Source organism: Eschrichtius robustus, chromosome 11, assembly GCF_028021215.1.
Source record: "Eschrichtius robustus isolate mEscRob2 chromosome 11, mEscRob2.pri, whole genome shotgun sequence".
NCBI lineage: Eukaryota > Metazoa > Chordata > Mammalia > Artiodactyla > Eschrichtiidae > Eschrichtius > Eschrichtius robustus.
This window is the reverse complement of record NC_090834.1, coordinates 105,384,085-105,396,752: the sequence shown is the minus strand read 5'-3', so window position 1 is coordinate 105,396,752 and position 12,668 is coordinate 105,384,085. Positions and strand designations below refer to the sequence as shown.

At 44.4% G+C, this 12,668-nt stretch overlaps 1 long non-coding RNA gene and 9 other non-coding genes across 16 annotated transcripts; 9 read left to right on the top strand and 1 right to left on the bottom strand.

The window, feature by feature from the left end:
• Positions 1 to 1,288: 1,288 nt before the first annotated feature.
• On the bottom strand, positions 1,289 to 1,476 carry LOC137772721 (U2 spliceosomal RNA). The gene has a single exon (XR_011075526.1). It is a non-coding gene; the product is annotated as a U2 spliceosomal RNA (small nuclear RNA).
• A 6,043-nt stretch (positions 1,477 to 7,519) lies between these two features.
• LOC137771916 (uncharacterized) lies at positions 7,520 to 11,192 on the top strand. Of its 7 annotated transcripts, XR_011075430.1 has the most exons (12): positions 7,529 to 7,935; positions 8,229 to 8,315; positions 8,543 to 8,593; positions 8,697 to 8,838; positions 8,945 to 8,979; positions 9,348 to 9,396; positions 9,670 to 9,723; positions 9,904 to 9,938; positions 10,155 to 10,191; positions 10,580 to 10,629; positions 10,872 to 10,901; positions 11,081 to 11,192. It is a non-coding gene; the product is annotated as an uncharacterized lncRNA (long non-coding RNA). The 7 variants fall into 7 exon arrangements; XR_011075428.1 differs by having other exon boundaries at positions 7,525 to 7,935; positions 9,670 to 9,938; XR_011075429.1 differs by having other exon boundaries at positions 7,525 to 7,935; positions 9,183 to 9,396; positions 9,670 to 9,938.
• On the top strand, positions 8,016 to 8,091 carry LOC137772787 (small nucleolar RNA SNORD26). Its single transcript, XR_011075586.1, has one exon. It is a non-coding gene; the product is annotated as a small nucleolar RNA SNORD26 (small nucleolar RNA).
• LOC137772785 (small nucleolar RNA SNORD27) lies at positions 8,396 to 8,467 on the top strand. The gene has a single exon (XR_011075585.1). It is a non-coding gene; the product is annotated as a small nucleolar RNA SNORD27 (small nucleolar RNA).
• On the top strand, positions 8,801 to 8,875 carry LOC137772784 (small nucleolar RNA SNORD28). Its single transcript, XR_011075584.1, has one exon. It is a non-coding gene; the product is annotated as a small nucleolar RNA SNORD28 (small nucleolar RNA).
• Positions 9,437 to 9,563, top strand: LOC137772792 (small nucleolar RNA SNORD22). Its single transcript, XR_011075591.1, has one exon. It is a non-coding gene; the product is annotated as a small nucleolar RNA SNORD22 (small nucleolar RNA).
• Positions 9,769 to 9,835, top strand: LOC137772783 (small nucleolar RNA SNORD29). The gene has a single exon (XR_011075583.1). It is a non-coding gene; the product is annotated as a small nucleolar RNA SNORD29 (small nucleolar RNA).
• Positions 10,008 to 10,077, top strand: LOC137772789 (small nucleolar RNA SNORD30). Its single transcript, XR_011075588.1, has one exon. It is a non-coding gene; the product is annotated as a small nucleolar RNA SNORD30 (small nucleolar RNA).
• LOC137772790 (small nucleolar RNA SNORD31) lies at positions 10,336 to 10,404 on the top strand. The gene has a single exon (XR_011075589.1). It is a non-coding gene; the product is annotated as a small nucleolar RNA SNORD31 (small nucleolar RNA).
• Positions 10,669 to 10,794, top strand: LOC137772791 (small nucleolar RNA SNORD22). The gene has a single exon (XR_011075590.1). It is a non-coding gene; the product is annotated as a small nucleolar RNA SNORD22 (small nucleolar RNA).
• Positions 11,193 to 12,668: the final 1,476 nt, after the last annotated feature.

Sequence of the window (12,668 nt, the reverse complement as noted above, 5' to 3'; positions counted from 1 at the left end):
ACAGAAAATCTGCCAGCTATACACCTGATGATCCACCTTGTGTAGAAGGAGAAATAGCCCAAGGTGAGAATATATACACATTCTAGGTCGATGGCCAATGGCCTGGCCATCTGATTAGAGGACCGGAAGGGAAAGGACTAGAAGATCAAAGGCAATGAGGCCTGGGGCAGAGAATGGTGACAGACATACGGGAGAGTGCACAGAGCCGAAGATTTCTGCATCACACATTAATGGCCACCAAAAAGAATCCACCATGAAAGAAGCACTAAACCACCAAACAGACAAAATGACTTGGCCTTCATCAGAAAGCGTAAGATGAACCCAGGATTCTAATTTCATGCATCGTCTTAGCCAATACAATGATTTATAAAGAAAACATGTGAACTTCTATTTATATTTCATCCTTTGAAAAATTTTCTACCTTTTCAAATAATTGATAATGTACATAAAATATAATTTACCCTAAAAAAATCTTCATCTATTAGGGTGTTCTAGTTTTTTTGTTTTTGGGGGGTTTTTTTGGCTGCTCTGTGCAGCTTGCGGGATCCTAGTTGCCGGAGCACAGACTGAACCCAGGCCCTCAGCAGCGAAAGCGCAGAGTCCCAACCACTGGACTGCCAGGGAATTCCCTCTAGTTTTTTTCTTAACTGATAGAGAGCAATCAAAAAAGTTTGGTGGGACTTCCCTGGTGGCACAGTGGTTAAGAATCCGCCTGCCAATGCAGGGCACATGGGTTCGAGCCCTGGTCCAGGAAGATTCCACATGCCACGGAGCAACTAAGCCCTTGCGCCATAACTACTGAGCCTGCGCTCTAGAGCCCACAAACCACAACTACTGAGCCCATGTGCCACAACTACTGAAGCCCGCGCGCCTAGAGTCCATGCTCCTCAACAAGAGGAGCCACCGCAATGAGAAGCCCGCGCACCACAACGAAGAGTAGCCCCTGCTCGTCGCAACTAGAGAAAGCCTGCAAGCAGCAACGAAAACCCAACACAGCCAAATATAAATTAATTAATTAATTAATTAATTTTAAAAAATAGTTTGGTGACCACTGCTATATTCTGCCATTACATAAAGTAATTACTGGTTGTTGAATTAACATATATGCTTGTTAGCCTAGTTCTGGACTACTTCATATGGTCTATAGTACCTCTTACAAGTCCATAACCAAATCCTTAACTAATGAATCCAGTTGCCATAGTTTATCATGCTTATTCTTTCTAAGGGAAACATAATTTCACCAAAGTTATAGCTAACAAATCTCTTGTTTAACAACTAAATATCCCCAAAGGGGTACACTATTCCTAGAAGTACTGCAATGCCAGGTTGATGCATGGAGCTGACAAAACAAGCTCCTATTCTATCTCCTTGTTCCAAAACTCAATGTAATACGTTGTCCTCAGGTAAAGGACATAGATATTAAACTGATAAGAACAGATACCACACTTCATTTTAGCCAAAAGGCCTAGAATTGATATTATCTGTACTAACTCCCCATCATCTCTTCCTGTCCCAAACTTTCCTCACTCAGGTCCACAAACACAGCTTGTAAGCCTGTCCTTACAATCATCAACATCCTCATCTTCCCCAGAGACCAGGAAATTCTGTTATCAAATAACTTAAGTTACTGTCTTATCTCCCAGTTCCTGGCAAAGAACCGGTTATTTGCATACCTCCTCATCCGTTAAGTGAGGCAGTGCCTCTTGCTGCCAGGTGGGGGCAGGGTTGCTCTCTGGACAAAATCACCAGACCTCTCTAAGCACCTCATTTGATAAGAAGGGTAATCAATGAATTGGGGCTAGAAAAAGAACATTCAAAAATTTATAGGGATAAATTAGTATATATTGAGTCCTAACTTTGTGTCCTCTACTCTGCTAGGCAATAGGGATACAGTGATGATTTACACAGACACCATCTCTAAACTCAGGGAGTTTATGGTGGACAGGCAGAGCGGATCTGTCTTGGGGAGGGAGTGGCAGTAAGGAAAGGGGCAAAGGGGTCTCAATGGCTATCATGATGATCTGGACGATAACCTAAAGACTATGGAGGGGCACTAAAGAGTTATGAACTGAGACATGAGACTGGACCAAACTTTTTATTTAGAAAGATCACTCCAGTTTCAAGATGGAGAATGGACTAAGGAAAGGAAACCAGGGTCAGGGAGTCTCTGTTGTAAAAACCTTGGGGTCAAAGGCCTCAATTAGGGTAGTGGCAGTGGGGGAGCTTGGACAGTTGAGTGAAATAGGAGAAGCAGGTTGAATTCATTTTGGAAACGTTAAGAAGTTGGTGGACCATCCAAGTGACAATGTTCATCCAGGAGGCAACTGGATGCACAGCTCTGAGGCTCAGGAAAAAGATCGTGGGCTGGAGCTACAGGCATAACGGTGGTCATTAAAATCATGGGAGTGGATAAGGTGGCCCAGGCAGAGTAAGTAAAAAGCTGGGCCTGATACATAACTGGAGGAACATTAATGTTTGAGGAATGGGCCAGAAGATGTACCTCAAAGGATCAGGAAGAAGCTAGCAGAAACATAAGAGGAACGCTAGGAGAGGGCAGTGTCCCAAGCACTGTGGAAACAGTGTTTTAAGAAATAGGAAATGGGTCAATAGGGTAAGGTGCTGCTAAGAGATCAAGTAGGATGACTGAAAAGTGTCTTGAGAAAGAAGTGGGCAGCACTGTGTGAACAAGTGCTTCTTAAACTTTAGCTTGCATTCAGATCACCTGGGGATCTTGTGTAAATGCAAATGCTAATTCATTTGGTCTGTGAAAAGACCTGAGATTAGCATTTCTAACAGGATCCCAGGTAATGCAGGTGTAGACAGCTCTTTAAAAGTAAAAGACATTTGCTGGAAAGAGGAAGCAAGATACCATGCTAGCCAGAGGGAGGCACGGTGTTAGAACCACGCTAGCGCACTGTCTAAAGCTCCAATTCGGGAGTCAGACTTCCTGAGTTTAAATTCTGACTCTCAGTAAATATTTTTTGAATGAATAAATAAATGGATCAACAAAAGACAGTGTACCACAGGGGTTGTTAAAGTATAATTTTTAAAAATGAAAACATGACTCATAAAAATATAAAGTAAACACATGTCAAAGATTTTATTCAACCTATTAATTAATAAGAGAATGAATAAGATTTAAAACTGGTTCAATAGAGAATTCTAGAAAAAGAGTATCATCAGTCAAGAGTCCAGGCAAGAATGATATGAATTTGCATTCTAATACATAGATATAAAATCACCTAATGTCTTACAAGGCAAACTTACCAAATTGTAAAATACCCAAAGCAATAGTAAAAAGGACATCAAACAAAGGTACACACCCCCTGGAAAACCAGATAATCCCCAAGCTAGGTGGGCCTGCTTTACATCAAACGGACACCTAGTAATAACTGTTGCCTATTTCCAAGTTTTGGATAATTTTTCTTAACAGGGTCAAAAGCAGAGACTGGATTTGAATAACAGCTCTGCCACACTAGCTATGAATCCTTGGATAAGTAACTTATAAAAAACTCAGTTTTCTTATCTGTAAAAAGGGGATGGTAGCCATAAAAACTACTATTTTTTGAATTGAGGTAGTATATATAAAGCACTCAGTACAGTGCCTGGAAGGTGTCATGGAAAAAGCACTTAATAGATGTTAACACCCTCCACCAATTGCTTCACCTTGTTTATCTCATTTCCCATTACTTGACACCCCAGACTTTTTGCACCATTCTAGCAAATATATTTACACACACATGCACATGTTTCACTTAATTTGACTACTACATTCTTCACTTGTGCAACATCCTCTTTTTACCTTATTATTCAAAGGAAAAAACGTCCAGCATTCACTTATTTCATGGGTAATGAAACTTGCATTATTTCCACCAAACTTCACCTTGACGTATATAAAACCTCCCCAGTTTTGTTTTAAAAATCCTAACCACAACCTATAAATCAGTAAGCACAGTCCAGTGCTGCAGTCCTACCTGGAGCATTCTACCTCACACGGCTCTCTCCTCCATTTCTTTCAGAGTTCTGCACAAATGTCCCTTCTCAGAGAGGCCCTCTCTGAGTGAAATGACAATTCCTCCCCCTCTGCCCCAGCACTCCCTCTCTCCTTCCCTACTTAATTTTCACCATAGCTTTGTTTTTTTGTTTTGTTTTTTGTTTTTGGCCGCACCTCATGGCATGCAGGATCTTATTTCCCCAACCAGGGATCGAACCTGTGCCCCGTGCAGTGGAAGTGCTGAGTTTTAACCACTGGACCACCAGGGAAGTCCAATTTTCACCACAGCATTTAACTGCACTTGACCTATTATTTGCCTGTGTTTTCCACCAGAATATAAGCTCCACGGGAGCATAAGGGGACTGTCTGCTTTGTTCCGTTGTATCTCCCGTGCCTTGTTGATGCTCAACAGATAAATATTGGTAGACTAAACGTTAAGTGAAGGTTGTGCCCGTGATCTCCAACTGCCAAGAACATTGGCTTTTTTTGGGTGCTTAAGCCCCTCAACCCACTTACAGCTTCCAAAAAGAATATCCAGTTTTTGACATTCCCCCCTTTCTAGTGGATTCTGTATCACTACAAAAGATGCTGAAAATTCACACTCTTGGTGCACAGGCGTATTTTGATTGGCTCATAGAAGATGCTTAAAATTTTTAAGTTAGATGCCAACATTTTATTATTTGTTTTTTGGGTTTCTTTTGGCTGCACCACACGGCATGTGGCATCTTAGTTCCCCAACTAGGGATCGAACCCACGCCCCCTGTATTGGAAGTGCAGAGTCTTAACCACCGGACCGCCAGGGAAGTCCCGATGCCAACTTTTTCAATGGGCAAATTAATAAACAATTCTGGATTTCTGGATTCTCTTGACCAGATTTCTCAGAGAACAATATTCTAGGAAGGCAACAATCTGCTGGAGCTAAGACAGAGCTATCTAGATCGCCAGAGTCCCCACCCGGTTCCTACGGCTTACTGCATTACTTATATTCCTGTAGCTATGAGTTGAAGACTTCTGATGTAAATCCTCTCCTACTTCCCTTTCATTACACTTGTTAGTACAGAATCCACTTACCTGCTGCTTAAACTACTGTGACAATCTAATTAATGTCCTTGCCTCATCTTATCCCTCAATTTCTAATCACCTCCCTACTCAAAAACTTTCACTGTTTATTTCTGTCTATAGTTCAAATTATTTAGCTTTGCATTCCAGGCCCTCCTCATCTGGCCTTCCCCAGGAAATCTTTTCCAATTTTATATTCTGATTCCCCTTCAGCCCATCTTTCATGAACTATATTCATACACTTCCTTTTCCAGCTCCAATCCTGTTGCTCAAATTGTTTCTTTAACTTGAATTCCCTCCCTGGTTCTTCTGTTTATCTAACCTTCAAGGTCCAGGCACTCCATAAAGCATTCCCCAACTCCCATGCCCACACACAACCTCCCTAGACCTATCTGCCTACTCTGGACCTTCTGAATTTTCCATAACTTGTCTGTTCCATATTCTATATATTTTGTTACAACTTTCCAATCATGTACTTGCACAAGCACTTAATAGTTATTGAATAAATGAATTTATTCCATCTATAATAACTTTGTTCATACTGGAATTCTTTCAGTACTTCTTTTGTCACTTGTTGTGTTACACTGGGACATGCATGGGGACAACACTGCCCCCAAAGGAGTGAAAATGGATTCCTGCAGAGCAGGGAGAGGGCAAAAAACCTTAGGTATTAAAAAAAAGAAAAAAAAAAGGTTTCTGCCCCTCCAAAGGTCCGTGGAACATAAACAGACATACAGTATATCAGTGTTATTACAACTTCATGGTTGGGATTAGAGGGGAAAATGTCTTTTTGAGGCTCCTGGAGAGAGGAAGACAGCAATGAAAAAAAAACTGAAACAGTATCCAGGGATCATGCCATTTGTTTCCTGTGTATTTGCTTGCCCCCCAAATTCCCAGAGAAGAGCGTGAGGACAGCAGTAAAGCAGAGTGATCAAAAGTGCAGGCTCTCGGGCTTCCCTGGTGGCGCAGTGGTTAAGAATCCGCCTGCCAACGCAGGGGACACGGGTTCGAGCCCTGGCCCGGGAAGATCCCACATGCCGCGGAGCAACTAAGCCTGTGTGCTACAACTACTGAGCCTGTGCTCTAGAGCCTGCGAGCCGCAACTACTGAGCCCGCGTGCCTAGAGCCTGTGCTCCTCAACAAGAGAAGCCACCGCAATGAGAAGCCCGCTCGCCGCAACTAGAGGAAAGCCCGTGCACAGCAACAAAGACCCAACGCAGCCAAAAATAAAAAATAAAAAGTGCAGGCTCTGGAGTCGGACTGCCTGGATTTGTACGTGGGCTCTGATATTTCTTAGCTGGATAACACCGAGCAAGTTAATTAACCTCTCTGGACCTCAGGTTCCTCATCCCTAACATTACCTAATATCTCCTCCTAGGGTTGTAGTATTAGGTGAGGTCATACAGGAAGGCACACAGTAAAAGCTTAATAAATGACTATAAAATGTACATGTATAAAAATTTCTAAAAACGCACATGTACCCTAGGTGTTCACCACAAACGATTAATAAATTGATGCTGGTTGGCCTCAATAACAAGTGTATACAGGTGACTGGAACTACCTTGCCAATAAGGCGGGAGTTGTAGGCTGCTGTGCAAGAGGTCTTTACACCTAGATTCCCTCATCTATAAAATGGCGTGTACTGTACCAACCTCTCTTTTGGGATTTGGAGAACTAAAGTATAATCAATTCACGTAATGTGCTTAAAACGGCGCTTCAAATGTCAGCTAATATTAGTCCTACTGCAAGCCAAGCTCCTAGTAAAATCGGACTGGACAGCAGGACAGAGGTGGCCACTTGAGGAAAACATCCTAAGACTATTATAAAATTTCAAAAGCACCTACGGCCTGATTCACTTTCCCGAAACGGCTCCATGCAAGGGCCCTCCACTCGAGCTCGGCCCGGGGCCCAGTAGTACCTGAGTCGCCCCCCATGCTGGGACCCTGAGGACCAGACCCAGAATGCTCGCTGGGCGGCTGGTGTGGAACCGAGACGACGCCGACCGAGGGTTCATGAGGTTCGCGGTCCATGGTGTAGGACCCTGCACGCGGGTTTAGGGTGTGTGTGCGCAAGAGGGGGGGGGGTCTCAGGGAAGGGAGAGGGGGCAGGCGGCTGTGACCGAGACAGGGCGTCAGTCCAGGATCCGCGGGAAGCCGGGAACTCGTCGCCTCAGTCCCACAGGTAGCCGCAGTAGAGACCCCCGCCACGATACGTTAGGCGCGCCTGCACACTCCCTAAGGCGCATGCGCACCTTTTTCGCGCCGCCGCGTCAGGGAACGCACAGCCTCCCCCTCCCACCCGACCCGGGCTTCCTCTGGAAATCTTTACCCACGAGCCACCAGGCTCGCACGCCCTCTCTTTCTGCGCTTGCGCCTGTCATAGTCCCGCCCCCAAATCCCGTGGACCCCTGCGAGACGCTATTTAAGTGTCTCGCGGTAGGTTTTTCGGTCTCATTCTTCCACAGATTTCGGTAAGCGTGTGTCTTTGGTTGCACTTTAAAAAAAAAAAAAAAAAAAAAAACCACGAGAACGTGTCCGCGCCTCGGCCTTTCTCAGTAGCATCTATTGGGTTCGTGGGGCAGGGGAGAGAAAAACATGGCCGTGGCATTGAGGCCTTGAAGCGACAGGGGCTTTGTGAAGGACAACATGGCGATGGGGGGCGGTGCCGACGGGCCTCTCTGTGATGAGAATCTTTTCACAGACCTGTACTGAGCTCCGTGAGGATAAGAGACTCTGAGGAGACAGGCCTTGCACGGCCGACGCAGTCGTAGCTCCGGAAAACAAAGCGTTTACGAGATAGCCTAGTGCTGACCTGATGTTCTCTTGTCTTCAGGGTTCGGGCGCGCGTCGAACACTAAAGGATAGCGAAGAGTTCTCGTTACAGTTAAGTGCTCCTGGCGTGCCTTTACCGCCTTTGTTTTTTTGGTTTCATTGTTGGATATACGGAAGTCCACCGGGATGTGCTACGGGGATGATCTCAAAAGTTGAACTCTCTCTTTCTGATGAATTAGTGGAGAAAACATAAAAATTCTGAGTAGCATTGTCTGTGGCAAATGTTTGGGCTCTTTAGCCCTGAGGTGTTAAGGGACTGACGTGGGACATTTAGGCTACGAGACGTAAAAGTGAAGGGTGTTCTTTGGTCTTTTTTTTTTTTTTTTTTTTTTTCTTTCTTTCAGATGTGGTTTAAACCAAAAGGCCTTACGGGTGGGAGGATGGGGCAAGACCTGTCCCTGTGTGGATCGAGCATTATGGCGGTGCTCCAGGTGGGTATACGATGCTTTATGCAGTCATGGGTAGGGGCACAGAATCTGAGTGGGACTTGCTGCTTCAGATTGCGCTGGCCACTCCATGATGAACGGAAAATGACAAGCATATGCCTGAACTCAAAAGTGATGTCACCTTACTACTGAGAAGTGGGCCCCAAATACTCAAAAAGAGTTCTGAATGGCTATTCTTAGGTACATACAATGCCTCCCTTTTCTGTCTCCAGCGTCTCATCACCAATCCTAAGGAACTCAGCTGCCTCCCAGGGTGAATGCAGGTAATTTTGCAGATGGGGGGTTAGGGTGTAGTCTGTCCGGTGTTCCCCACAACCAGGAGAGCAAATGGTCAGTGGAGCGGTGTTGCCTTTTTGCTCCTTCCAGCTTGTTCCTCTTGGAATGATTTTCCTGGGGAGGGAGATGGCAACCCAGCAAGCGGCACAGTTGGTTCTTGTGATGGTGTGCTCTTCCCTCACCCACATGTCACTGTCAGATGATTTGAATGATAATGCTGATTCTCTGTGAGGTACGACATTTAATAGCATGTCAGAGTTCTGATGGCAGTTTCTGTTAATGAAGAAATTTTATTCCATCCTAGTATTTTGAAATAACCATTTGCTCCCCTTTTGCAGGTTGTCCCCATGGTGATGTATACATCTGTCTTACAGTAAGTTACTTCTCCCAGTGTTGTGGTAAATTGGGTTATGTGCGAGCCTGGATAACTATCTGGGGAGGGGTTGGTTGTAAAAGCCCTGATTGATCCATGTAACTTTTTGGTTTCTTTTGCTCCTTATAGTGATGTTTCTTGACCTTTTATCTTTCTTTTTTTTTTTTAATATTTACTCTTTATTTGGCTTCGTCGGGTCTTAGTTGTGGCACACAGGCTCCAGAGCACTCGGGCTTAGTCGCCCTGCAGCATGTGGGATCTCAGTTCCCCTACCAGGGATCAGACCATTGTCCCCTGCATTGGAAGGCGGCTTCTCAACACTGGACCACCAGGGAAGTCCCCTATTTTATCTTTTCTTGATTTCCTAGATGCCTCTTGATCTGCTCAGGGTCAAACTCCTGGAAAGAGTTGAGAGCGGTGAGTACTTGTAACCTTGCTGGTTGTAGCTTGTTTCCAGTGCCAGTGAGGAGAGCAAGCGTTCCGTCTTACCCCTGTTCTAGCCCCAGAGCCAGTAATGGTGAACCCACTGGGGCTAACTGGGAGAGGGGATGAAAGCTTGTTCCATAAGGAAGTGTCTGAGGTGCAGCAAATGCCTGAGGATATCATTTGCTTAGCTTTTCTCGGTTTATCCATTAACCCTAGCTAGAATAATTCTGGCTATTTTGCTAATTACATGATCTTCTCGTTCAGGAGCAGCTTGTTCCTTGTTCCTGTGTACTCCTGGACAGCCTCCAGAGTTGAAAGGTTAGCTGATTAATGTCTGTATGGCGTGTACCACCAAGTAAGCAGTTTCTGTGATGAATCAAACTAGCTCACTATGACTTAAACAATGAAAAGACCTGAACACCTGAGAAACTGGAGAAGGCAGCAGTGGGATACTGTCTGTAAGGAACTTGTAGCACTCACAGCTTTGTCCTTCCCTAGGTACCATTGCCAGTTACCTGCTTGTTTGCTCAAAGGTGAGTGTTTTCCATATGCGTTGGTGCATACAGTGTATTGAGTAGGAAAAAATGCCTTCTTAGGCATGTCTGTATGATGACTTACATGGAATCTCGTTCGGCTGATGATTTGCTGTTGAGACTCGGAAATCTGATTTTCTAGGAACCATAGCTTAGGTGGGAACAACTTCTAACGCAGGAAGTAACCTTACTGATTCAGTCTTGTTTTTGTTTTAGGTCCAGCTCCTTGTCTGGAGCCTGAGAATGAATTGAGGTAAATAAATCTGTCATCTGTGGCTGCTATATAGAATTTGCCAGCGTTTTTTGTGGCACTTTGGATAGCTGTGCAGACATTCCTTGTTTAATCTAAAGTTTGTCTTTGGCCATTTGTGAACCACCTGTGACAGACAGATTTCCACTCACCAGTGATGAGTTCAGTACCGCCCCAGTCTGATCACTATGACTGAAAGGTATTTTCTGAGCTGTGAGTTTGCCTTGGAGTGAAAGGTGACAATAGTGGGAAGTTGGGTGGGCTTTATAGCCAATAGGAAGCTTTGTGGACTAGGTGGTGGTTTCTATAAAAATGTCCGTTGAGACCTACATAGATGTGCCTTTTGTCTGAGAGTGGTTCAGAGACTGAGTTCCCAATCATTCTTTCGTAGGGGAAAGGAGTAAGCCATATTTCTGTTCAACTCCAGTCTGAAGTTAAGAGGTGAGTAAATGTAAACACAAGGTGGGTCAAGTTAAAATTTCCCAGTGAAGAAATATTCACATGTCTTACCTCCTGTCCTAGTCCCAGAGCCTGTAAAGGTGAACCCACTGGGGCTGGCTGGGGGAGAAGAGGAAAGCTTGTTCCAGAAGGAACTGTCTGAGGGATCATAAGAATTTCTAAACAAGGCAAAGGAGGGAGTAAATTACTGGTTGAAAATCGGTTGTGTTTTTTTTTTTCTTCAGGTCTGAAGAAAGAACAAAGCACACATAATGGTAAGTATCTATTCACGTACTTATGTTACATATTTAATAGACTAACCATGATAAATAGAAAAGTATCTGGAAGCAATCCTTTTAATGTTAGCTGGTTTAAAGGATAGCCCTTCTAAACCCATATGGTATATACTTTTCCATATGGTAAGAAAACTCAACCTTTTTTTTTTTCTCTACAGGAATCCAACTCTCGAAGGATATCAAAAATGGAATTTTCTTATACAACCTACCTGTTCAAATTAGCATACGATCATTTCAGCCTTTCTAAATAAAACTTTTTGTTTTTTTAAACCTTCACTGATTCCTGTGTTTGAGTGGGTCTAGCTGGACAGAAGGAGATAATCCCAGAAAGATTGTTACTGGCTTTACCCTGTTTAAGCTTGGCAGTTTGCCTACTGCTGAATTGTCTAACCCAGGGAAGCATTCAGGGAGCCTCCTTAACACCTTTAAGGAGTTTTCCCTTCTCTCTGTACTTATTAGCTGAGGAGTTCTGTATGAAAGTTTGCTGGGTTTGGGTGACCCTTTAACCTTTAGCTGTGCCCTAAAACTTTACTAGACTTTTCTCAATAAGATACGTTTTGGGGGTTCCCTGGTGGCGCAGTGGTTGAGAGTCTGCCTGCCAATGCAGGGGACACGGGTTCGAACCCTCCTGGCCTGGGGAGATCCCACATGCTGCGGAGCAACTGGGCCCGTGAGCCACAACTACTGAGCCTGTGCTCCGCAACAAGAGAGGCCGCGATAGTGAGAGGCCCGTGCGCCGCGATGAAGAGTGGCCCCCGCTCGCCGCAACTAGAGAAAGCCCTCGCACAGAAACGAAGACCCAACAGAGCCAAAAATTTAAAAAATATATAAATAAATTTAAAAAGAACATTAATATTCTCATTACCAGGGCCTAAGTTGTCAGGACTACTCATGAGTCCTCCTCGTTCATGCAGTATTTACACTTAGTTGGTCAAACTTGATAGTCGAACACTCAACATATCTCCTTAGTTTGTAAAAAAAAAAAAAAAAAAGTTTTGTGTCAGGAATACAGTAAAGTGAAGGGCGATTTAACTGAAAGAAAGTGCATTTTTGCTAATTAAATGGTAGCCATACAGTAAAAAGAGTGGTCAACACAGTAATCAGCCACAGAATGAAAGGGTTGGTGCAAGTAAGAGAAGGCACACCCAGGAACCCTGGGGAGGCACCTGTATTTAAAGGTGGGAGGAACAGCAGAGGACAAACCCAGAACTAGGCACTGCAAGCAGTAAGAGCCTGCAGTGCTGACCTGTAAACCCCAGGGAAGCGAGCACCATGGGAGTGTTTGGTAGGTAATGAAGCCTTCTTGCAAGCAATAACTTTCACCATGTGGCAAATAAGGAACTCAAATTAAGGCCCAGTTACTTAAGCTAAGAGATGAAAGAAATGAGACTGGGACAATCTGGAGAAATGGGGGAGAGCTCCAAAATGAGGGGATCCCTCATAGTCCTTCCATACAGTGATGACTCAGTCTGTGATATTTCTAGCCTGGACTTCTCCAACCTGCCCCTGACCTGATACCGAGTCGGACATTCAGACCTTGATTCCATGTCTGCTCCTCTCCAGTCTCCCCACCTCAGTAAGTGCTAACAGTGCCAACATGCTGCTCCATCCCCAACCTAGCAGTGTACTTACTGGGAGAGCCAAGGCCCTGCCCTTGCCTTTGCTGACTGATGTTTGGTTACATTCTAGAGGAAGAGGAGGAGGCAGAATGAGAGCCAACAAACAAGATTATTTGAAATAGAGTGG